Below are 10,344 nucleotides of genomic sequence, written 5' to 3' on the forward strand. Positions count from 1 at the left end.
AACAATTACATTATTATGTATTCTGCCGTCGCTCTCTGACCATGTCTGTCCCCTTGGTTGCCATCCATCTGTAACTTCCCACTTTCTGCTGTCTGTCTCCCGTCCCTCCCTCTCTATCTTTCTCCTCCTGTTCCTCTCTCTCTCTCTCTCTCTCTCCCTCTCTCGGCAGCATGTTGTACAGTCTGGGTCTCTCTCGGGGGACTGCTGTCTGTATGTGCCGGGGATGGCAGACAGGCCTGACCCATTTACCAAAGAAAGACACACTTTTATCCCCCCCCCCCCTCCTCCTTCACTCTCTGTCTCTCGCTATCCGTCGCAGAGTTGCTGTACATTGGCATGCGTCTCTGCCGCTCTCCTGTGTTTTGTACGTACGTGTCGGGTTCAAGCAACCTGAACATTATTAAAACACACACAAAAAGAGAGAAGACACAGAGTTAGAGTTTTCTTCCTTGCAAGGGAGAACGGACGGAAACGTGCTCAGTTACACTTTCCACCCCGCTCTGAACCCGTCCCGCCGTCTCCTCTCTTTTTATTTCCTTAAGGTGGTTCCTAGTTACAAAAGGATTACAGCCCCTAAAGGGTGGGGGACACACGGGCTGAAATTCTCTACGTATCTTTTTCTAAACATGGTTACAAAGAAGTCCTCATTTGTAGCAGGTGTCTTCATTCCGATCAAGGGCATAGTTGCGGCCTCCGCCTTCTTGTAGGAGTGTTTCTTATCTGCCTCCTCAATGCGGTCACCTCGACCCTGAGCCTGCCCATGAGGCTTCGTGATATCTCTGAAAAACAGTTAACACATCCTCTCGCACAGACACACACACACATATATAGCTCTCAAACAATATAAGCAAATGTAGGATAACTTTCTATGTACAATTATTCCAACATTTCCCTCCTGTTTATCATGTATTTGCTTAAATTCTCATATCACTTATTTTCAGCCACTTCACTTAGATTTTCAGCTGTAAGGTCATTTTTATAAGAACAAGTACATTTACACTCAGAGGCCAATTTATGATTACTCACATCTTTTACTCATAATCACCTGAGTTTGAGGATAGGTCATCATCATTGTCATCGTCAGTGTCATTGTTTCTCTCTAGTAGGGGATACAGTTGTTCCATATGCTGTTCCATTGGTGATATGGCTGTGGTAATGAGACGGTTAAGCAAAGCACGCAGACAAGGAATACAACAACATCCACACAAGGTCAGTACTGCTGCAAACACAGCTAGAGACATTAATACTGAGGACACCAATAGTCGGTATTTTCCGAAGGCATCCATCCATGAATCCCACATCGTGGTATCAACCCCAGAATGCTCTTTCATTTTGCTGTTGAGAGTGCGTAGACCTTCAATTGCCTTGGTCAGGTTGCCATCAGCAGCGGTGTTGTTTGGTATGAATGAACAACATTGTTCACCAAACATTGCACAGACGCCTCCCTTTTCAGCAAGCAGCATATCTAGAGCAATTCTATTTTGGAAAGCCATAAGTGAAGTTGCCGACAGTTGTCCATGAACGGCCTCAAAACCGCTCTGAGTCCAATTACCTAATCTTTGAACATTGTAGTGGATGTAATTGATCCTGTCAACGTTTTTGTTAAGCGTACACCACCAACAGATAGAAGATTCGAACCCTGCTACAACTTGATCAACTAATTTGTACTCATCGGGTACTCCACGTGGAACGCCTATCGCGTCTATGTAAGTTGGGTCATTATCAGGTAGCCAGGTCGCAGAACGTTTGTGTCTGCGCCATCGTTCAGGCATTACACTTGACATGGTATCAATTAACTGAGTAGTGGACATTGGATAGACAGACACTGGAAGGATCAACGACACTAAAGCACAGTATCCTGTTGTATTTATGGGCAAACGGTCGAAGATCCTGTCATCTCCACACCACCACCAGATGTCACTACGAGACACTGGGGTGAACAAACTAGGTACTGCTAGTGTTACGTTACACCATGAGCTTGACAAATTTCCTAATTGCTCCCCTTTACCAGTTCTGTTGACACAAAAAATTACCTGGTGCCACAGTCTTTGAAAATATTGTTTTTTTTCTTTTCAGGTCCAGTATTGGGGAAAACTTCATCCCAAGACTGGCATGTGACATTAGGATTAGTATTATTCATCACATCAAAGATACACTCTTCAGAAATAACTGCTGGTACTCTCTGAAGTATGGGCTTTGGACCCATACAGATCACACAGTCTGTTTTCGTTACATTCACCGCTTGTTCTACCATCAGTAACCAATTGTTGTTATTACCAGACACTCCAGTTGTGACGCGAAACCATCCATCAACACTATCAAACGACACACTGACAGCTCTCACACCAGCTCGTCATGTATAATTGCTCATTCTAGGCTGCTCTGTGGTTTCCATAGTACTATTGACACATACAACAATCGGAAAATAAGGGTCAGCGCCTGACGACCAAGCCCACAGCAGCAGTCCCCAACAGGAAGTGTTAAACAGTGTTGCATTTGGAGGACGTATTTCGCCGTCGGGAAGAGAAAAAGTCAACCTAAGTTGTTCTCCTGGGTGACTGAGAGTTACTCTATCTTTAAAGAATTTAGCCTCTTCACTATGGCCTGGTGGCCAATATTGTCCTGCCTGAGTTGTAATAAAAGCACTCCAATCAAGTCGCAGAACGTGTCCAATCAGATATCACCAGGAACCTAACCAATCTTTGCCTGTGGTTGGTACAGTGTTCCGAAACCCTTTTAACGCTTTTATAGGAATATCTACAGAAGTGGTTGTATTGGGAGGCACTATAACAGTAACCGAGTTATTATACGTCCAGGATATTAGCCATGGAATGTGAGTCTCAGGAGTACTACTTCTCTTAACACGATTGGTGTCATTGCTAGTATTAATTTGTTTGGGAGGCTCCCAGAGATACCATACCAGTAAAAAGGTCAGGATAAAAAAACACGGTTATCATCCAACAACAGATGGACTGTTTCAGCCATCTTGGGGCCATTTCAGCTAAAGGGTTATCCTCTACTTGGTTTGGTGTCTTGGAAAATCTTCACTGACTTTCAGGTCTTACCAGTCTCTACACGTCTGGCACCACCCTATTATCAGATTCTCGCTCACCGCCCCTATTGGAACCTTCAGCTGAGATGACTCTTTTACAGTGTGTCAAATGTATCCAGGTACCTCTCTCCGCTATTTTAACTGCAGTAGGAGTCGTCAACAATACCTGGTAAGGCCCTTCCCATTTAGGGGAGTACCAGTGTTTCTTCTTGATGCTCCTTATTAGAACCCAGTCTCCTGGTTCCACTAATGGAGTGTCCTGCTGAGAGACAGGAGGAACGTCATCAGTATTGTCTTTCCTCTGTCTCTCCAGTATCTTTCTCATATAATCTGCCAGATTTGTTTCATCATCAGTTTCCCATTGATTCTTAAACTGAGGCAATCTGTAGGGTCGTCCAAACAGGGTTTCGTATGGGGTCAGACCAGTAGTACTGGTAATGTTTATGTATAGTTTTACCAAATCCAAACAACCTGTCCATGGTCTGCCAGTTTCCTCAATACACTTTTTCAATCTATTTTTTATTGTTCCGTTCATTCTTTCTACTAGGCCTGCGCTTTGTGGGTGATAAGCACAATGATTTTTTAAGTCTATGTGGAACATTACTCCTATCCTTTTTATTATTTGATTTACAAAATGGCTTCCATTATCACTGTAAATTCTTTCTGGGATGCCATATCGTGGTATAATATCTTTACATAGCGCCTTTGCAACTGTTAGAGCATCTGGATGCTTTGTTGGAAACAGCTCTATCCATTTTGAAAATGCGTCTATTATGACCAAGCAAAACTTCTTTCCTTCACTCTGATTCAGTTCAATAAAGTCCATATGGATTATTTGGAATGGGTATTGGGGTGTTGGAAACTTTCCCCTCTTTGGTCTCATATTGCCCTGTGGATTATGTTTTGCACATATCAGACATGCTCTCTTTGAATAAGAGTTAAATCCATAGGTTTTATAATATTGATGTATCTGTCCTACCATCCCTCCTGTTGAGACATGTGTAGAACCATGGCTCAATATTGCCGCCCATTTATATAGGTTTTTTTGGTAGGATAGGTTTGCTCTCTGGTCATACATAGATGTCATCTTTCAGGTGGGCACCATTCTTTTTCCACTGATCTTTTTCTGTTTGTAAGCTTTGGATTTGCATATCTTTTAACACGTCAGTAGTTAAGAGTCCACTCTGCTCTAAAGTTAACACTTGAATTCCGCCTTCTGCTGCCTCTTTGGCTGTTTTATCAGCAAATGCATTTCCTAGCGAGGCCTTGTCTTTATTTCCGGTGTGTGCAGCACATTTGCATACTGCTAATTCTTCAGGGAGTTTTACTGCTTTTAGTAGCTCAGTTAGAAGCTGAGCATGTGTCACAGGTTTCCTTGTTGAGGTCACCATTCCCCTGTTTTGCCAATATTGTGCGAATGTGTGCACTGTAGCATAAGCGTATTGGCTGTCCGTGTATACAGGGACAGAGAAGAATGCATTGCTTATATCTACTACGGTAAACACCTTAGCTTCTGGTCATAATGAGTTCAGCAACGTATATGGGTCTGGGACACATGGTGCTCGTTGTATTACTGCACTGTTGACTGCTTGCAAATCTTGGACCATACGCCACCCTATAGATGGTGCTTGTTTCTTTACTGGGAAGATGGGGGTGTTACAGGGTGAATCTTCACATTTGATAATAACGCCAGCTTTTATCAAATCCTCTATCACTGGCTTGATGCCTTCCTGTGCATCAGCTTTAAGGGGATATTGCCTGACACTAGGCCTGTAATCATTTTTTGGTCTGATCTGAACTGGTAATGCTCCCTTTACTAGTCCAACGTCTGATGGACCTTTGGACCATAAATTTTCTGGCACCCCTTTCAACAGATTCTCTTCTTCCTCAGAAAGAAATATATCTCATCCCTCACTATCGTGCATGTGTGCTTCTTCATGCACTTGGATTGTCCAGAACAAGGATTTTCTAGTCAATCCAGTAGCTGCACTAGTCCATGTATTTACAGATGTGGGTACCCAATCGGTTGCTTTTTCTCCCTCCTGTACTACGCGCCCCAAATCTTTCCACTGGAGTTCCTTTTTCTTGTACAGGGATATGTGAGGGGGAGTCCACATCCTGAAAAGCTTTCTTATTTCGGGACTCAATGTGACCCCTACCACAGAGGTATTTTTTGCATCTGAGTACATATAGTTCACAGTTACTCGTGTTGGGGTTAATTGTTTTAGCTTTCTCTTGTAGTCTGGGTCTGGACCGGGTTTATCTTTGTACCACATTGTGACATGCAAATCATCAGGAGACATTATATCTTGTGGAGTTAAGATGGCCTGTCTTCCCTCACTCAAGAGCTCTGTCCCCGTGTTGCATGGTGGTTTGGGTGTAGGCAGCGTTGGATACAGCTTCTGCTGCTGCTGCACCCTCCTCCTCACTCTCTTCCTCTTCTACTCCTAGCCCCCCCCTTACTGCTCTCTCTTCTCTGCTACTCCTAGCCCCCACCTTACTGCTCTCTCCTCTCTGACTTTCTTCCTCTTCCTGCCTACGATGTCTACTAGAGGTTGTTTCATCATCCTCTTTTCTGTGAAACATTAACTTTGTTTCTGTCTGCCTCAACACATTTATCTGCACATTCCTTTTCCTTAGCCTCTTTAACCTTCCTGTCGCCTTCTTCTCTTTTCTGTGCTACTTCTAGCCAGTATTTCACATCCTCATAACCATCTTTGCGCACTTTCTTGTTTCTGCTTTTATTCTTCCTTTCTATTGCTCCCTGTAATTCAGTTAATTTCTGAGTACTTAATTTACCATTATAGTTGTACTTTTTCACCCATTTTTCAAGGTATTTTACTTTTTGCGGGTTTTTTTTTTTTTTTTTTTTTTCGATATATTTCCAATCTTTGCATTGCAATGCTTCTCTAATTTGACATTTACCATTTCCTTTCCCCATTTTATGTGTCTTTTAGTCCAGTGTAATAACACCTAGGGTGTTCTAAACACTGGGAAATTCAAGCAGGACAGTGATTCAAATTTCCTTTTGTGGTAAGTCTCACTTCAACTCTTTCGAGTGGAGACTTCTTGCCTTTGCATCCACAAAAGTCCACTGTTTAACTCCTGCCTTTTGGTATGAGGTTAAATACCTAGTGGTATTTTCCCCTCCACTCACTCACTCACTCACTCTTTCGTACTTTACGCTGCGCTTTTTTAGGCTTACAGAGGACTCCGCCGTCCTACGGAATTTAACTGTAACACAGGGGACTCCGCCGTCCTCTACGGAATTTAACTGCGCCCCAGGACTTCTTTGCCCTTATTCACCTGCCAGTGTCTAGAATATTCAGGGTTTTCGCAATGACCCTCAGTCATTCTTTTCCTTTTTAAGAAAACTGTAACTCACCGATTTGTGTTGTCTCCCTGTCAGACTACCGTCAACCGTCGGATCTCAGTCGGCGGGGCGGATCAGTCCTGGAAAAGGACTCACCGTGCACGGATTTTCCTGGTGTCCGCCTCGCCCACTGGAACCCTCAGATCTATTGGTATCCGGCTCGAAGGACCAAGTTAATGTCGGGTTCAAGCAACCTGAACATTATTAAAACACACACAAAAAGAGAGAAGACACAGAGTTAGAGTTTTCTTCCTTGCAAGGGAGAACGGACGGAAACGTGCTCAGTTACACTTTCCACCCCGCTCTGAACCCGTCCCGCCGTCTCCTCTCTTTTTATTTCCTTAAGGTGGTTCCTAGTTACAAAAGGATTACAGCCCCTAAAGGGTGGGGGACACACGGGCTGAAATTCTCTACGTATCTTTTTCTAAACATGGTTACAAAGAAGTCCTCATTTGTAGCAGGTGTCTTCATTCCGATCAAGGGCATAGTTGCGGCCTCCGCCTTCTTGTAGGAGTGTTTCTTATCTGCCTCCTCAATGCGGTCACCTCGACCCTGAGCCTGCCCATGAGGCTTCGTGATATCTCTGAAAAACAGTTAACACATCCTCTCGCACAGACACACACACACATATATAGCTCTCAAACAATATAAGCAAATGTAGGATAACTTTCTATGTACAATTATTCCAACAGTACGTCTCTATCTCTCCCTCTCTGCCTCGTATTGCATCCGTCTGTCCGTATACGTCTTTCTTCTCTCCGTCTGTTTTTTCCCTCCCTACAGTATCTCTCTCTGGAACCATGAGGGGGTCCTTTTCCATTTGCATTCGGAGTTTGTTTCATATAGGATCACACACACATACACACACACACACACACACACACACACCTACACACACACTCCCAGTCCCTGCTAGACACACACTCTGACATTTTCAGTGTATTCCACAACTATAGATAGACAAAAAAAAATAGGCAGGCATAGACAAGAGTGTGGATAATAAAGACACAAATACCACCGAGGACAGAGCAGAGATGGACATAAGGGTTGTGTGTGTGTGTGTGTGTTCGTGTGTGTGGGCTGATGGGTCGGTGTGTGGCAGACAGAGAGAGACACACAAACACACACCTGAAGAGAAAATGTTCACAGAGTGTGTAAAGAAAAAGGCCGGCAAAACTGATGCACAAACTGATGTACTGAGATAGTGTGTATGTGTGTGTGTGTGTGTGTGTGTGTTGTGATGGATGACTGGCTGAATGAGCCCTTGATAGAGGAACGAGGCAGTAATGACCAAACTCAATTAGCCCGGCTCGGTGCCTCTATGTGGGGCTAAGCCTCTGGCCCGTCACTTACAGCACCGAGAGACTCATAAATCCTGATTATTTTAGCTAACGAGAGCTTACACCCGTCTCAATAAATCAAACGCACGCAAACAAACACACCACCCACACACACAGGTAGGTGCACGCTATGAGGATCAAACACACACACACACACACACACATACGCGGTAGCACTGGCTGTCCTAGGCGTCCCTCATGCCAGGCTGTTTGTTTAAGCAAAGGGCTTATTAAAAGCCTCACATCTGAGAAAACACACCGGCGGTATAGTCTAGACACTGACAGGCAGAACACACACACACACTCCGGACCCCAATTAGCTGACCCTTAGCCTAACACACACTCTCTCTCTCTCTCTCTGTCTCACACACATCTCCTCCATCACCTCATCTCCCAGAAATGTCTCCTTATGTTCTAAGAATATCACTTTTCCTCACTTTTTTTTGGGGGGGGAACTGTAAAATCCTGTAGAAATCCTTGTAGTTTGGGAAAAAGTCTTCATGTAGGTGGCATTTCTATGTCACGGACCCCCAAATAGACACACATTTTGGTTGATTTCATCCCAGGAACCCCCATATGGGAAGATTTTTGTGGTGCAGCTTTAGTATTGAATTGTAGAACTGTCAACGCTGTACATGGAAAGATAATAGCGGTGAGAGTGAAACCTATGATTAGAACAGTCATTCTCATACATATACTCTGACTGGATCATTTGTAGTGAGTTATAGTGAAATCAAGCCATAGGGGGACTCCTGGAGCCTCCTCAAGGACCCCTAGAGGTCCCCGAACCCCACAGAACCACTTTGTCATCATCATGGAAGCGGCGTTATTAGCCTGAACCCGAACTGCTTCCCTCCGGTCAACACTTTGTCTCTTTGTTAGCCTTCATTCCTCCTCCAAAACCCGACACGAAATCAAATCTCTCTCTCTCTCTCCCTCTCACTCCTCCAACCTGTGGCTATAGCTGTGGTTTCTGCAGAGAGGGAGCGGGGGTTTATTCCATGAGGTTAATGTACACCATAACCACAACCTCGCCCTCCCTTCCATCGCTCCCCTCTTCCTCTATTTTGACCACAACACTCCTCTCCCACCGTCTGAGCTGTCAGTCATCTGTCTTCCCATCATTTCTCTCTGTCTCTCTACTCCCCCTTTCCCCCCTCCTCTCCCCCCTTCTTCCCTCCAGCCACTGTGTGTTTGCTGCTGCTGCTGATCCGGGACGGCCTGGGTGTGTTTGGAAATCTATATTGAGGATTTTTGGGGAGCCGGGGACCGGGGTCAAGTGGACATTGTTCAAAGAGGCCCCAACACACACACACACACACACACACACACACACACACCGACGAGGATACACACGCCAACACAACCCTCCGACACATTCACCTTGATCTGTCTTCACCGTTCTCTCGTTCACCCCTCTCTCTCCCACCCACCCACACACACACACACACACACACGGAGAGACACCGGTGTATAAGCCAAGGCTGGAGGCAGCATAACAACATCAAAGATTGAGTGAGTTGCGGCGGGAGGAAATTGCTGCTCCGCCTCGATCTGGCCCGGATGACATCAGAGGCGTGGGTGGCGGAGGGGTGTCAGGGCCTGGAGGGAGAGGCGTCGGTGGGAGAGGGCAGGACGGGGGGATCCGGGCCGGCCGGGGGGAAGGTTGGCTCCTATCATTAACGGGCCTGATGTCATGGCGTAGCATGGGAAATGGTCTGGGAGAAGGGTATAGGGAAAGTTTCCGAATATATTTGCATGGATTTATGCGGTTTTGCATGAACTTTTGGATGGGGATGTGAACTGAGGTTTAGGGTGTGACTCAGCAGAGATTTTTTAATCCACTGGCCTTATAGCTGTCTTAACATATTCAGTGCGTACATGCTGCAATTCACATATTTTCATTGTTTTCATTCATATATTTCTACCCAATATGTCTTCATGTAATTGCTGGTACCCCCCACCCTTAATTCTATTCTTTTAGTCGCTATATTCTGTTACCATTTGCTCCTGCAATGACCCACGTTCCCCACGGGGATCATTAAAGTTTCATCTTATTGTATTAAGAACAGTTGCGGTAATGTGAAACGCCTTGACAAGCTCAAACCAAAATGTAGCCTGATAGCCTTTAAGTGCTGAGGTCACTTCTGTTAAACAACAAAATTCCTAGACACAGCAAATTACTGACTGCTTGAAAATGTCACGGACATTTATGATCCTCCAAGAGATTTAGCTGCTAGATTTGCCCCAAACGACTCTAATTTGGTGAAAATGGCTTCATTATACGATGCTTAAATTCACAAATCAGAAATCACTTGACAATGCCTGGCTCAGAGTGCCACGGAATTAAAACCCGTCGCCCAGTACATGACGTCTGTAATCTGTCTACTGCATCATTGTGTTCGCTTTTATTCAGGAGCAAACGTCCTTCCACCGCCAGGACAAATATCATGTCCACATACTGCAAATGTAATTTACCCGACTCCCTCTTGTTATTGTACTTTTTCAGTCAATACCCTCCGGATTCTGAGGATTTTGGAAGGAAAAAAGCTGGCCGGGCATGGCAGAGCACTTTTGAA

At 44.8% G+C, this 10,344-nt stretch overlaps 1 long non-coding RNA gene across 1 annotated transcript; it reads right to left on the reverse strand.

Moving 5' to 3' along the window:
- Positions 1-434: 434 nt before the first annotated feature.
- LOC144539428 (uncharacterized) lies at positions 435-6,552 on the reverse strand. Its single transcript, XR_013504951.1, has 2 exons — positions 6,438-6,552; positions 435-1,147 (listed from the first exon to the last, which is right to left on the reverse strand). It is a non-coding gene; the product is annotated as an uncharacterized LOC144539428 (long non-coding RNA).
- Between the last annotated feature and the right edge of the window lie 3,792 nt (positions 6,553-10,344).

Source organism: Centroberyx gerrardi, chromosome 6, assembly GCF_048128805.1.
Source record: "Centroberyx gerrardi isolate f3 chromosome 6, fCenGer3.hap1.cur.20231027, whole genome shotgun sequence".
Taxonomy (NCBI): Eukaryota; Metazoa; Chordata; class Actinopteri; order Beryciformes; family Berycidae; genus Centroberyx; species Centroberyx gerrardi.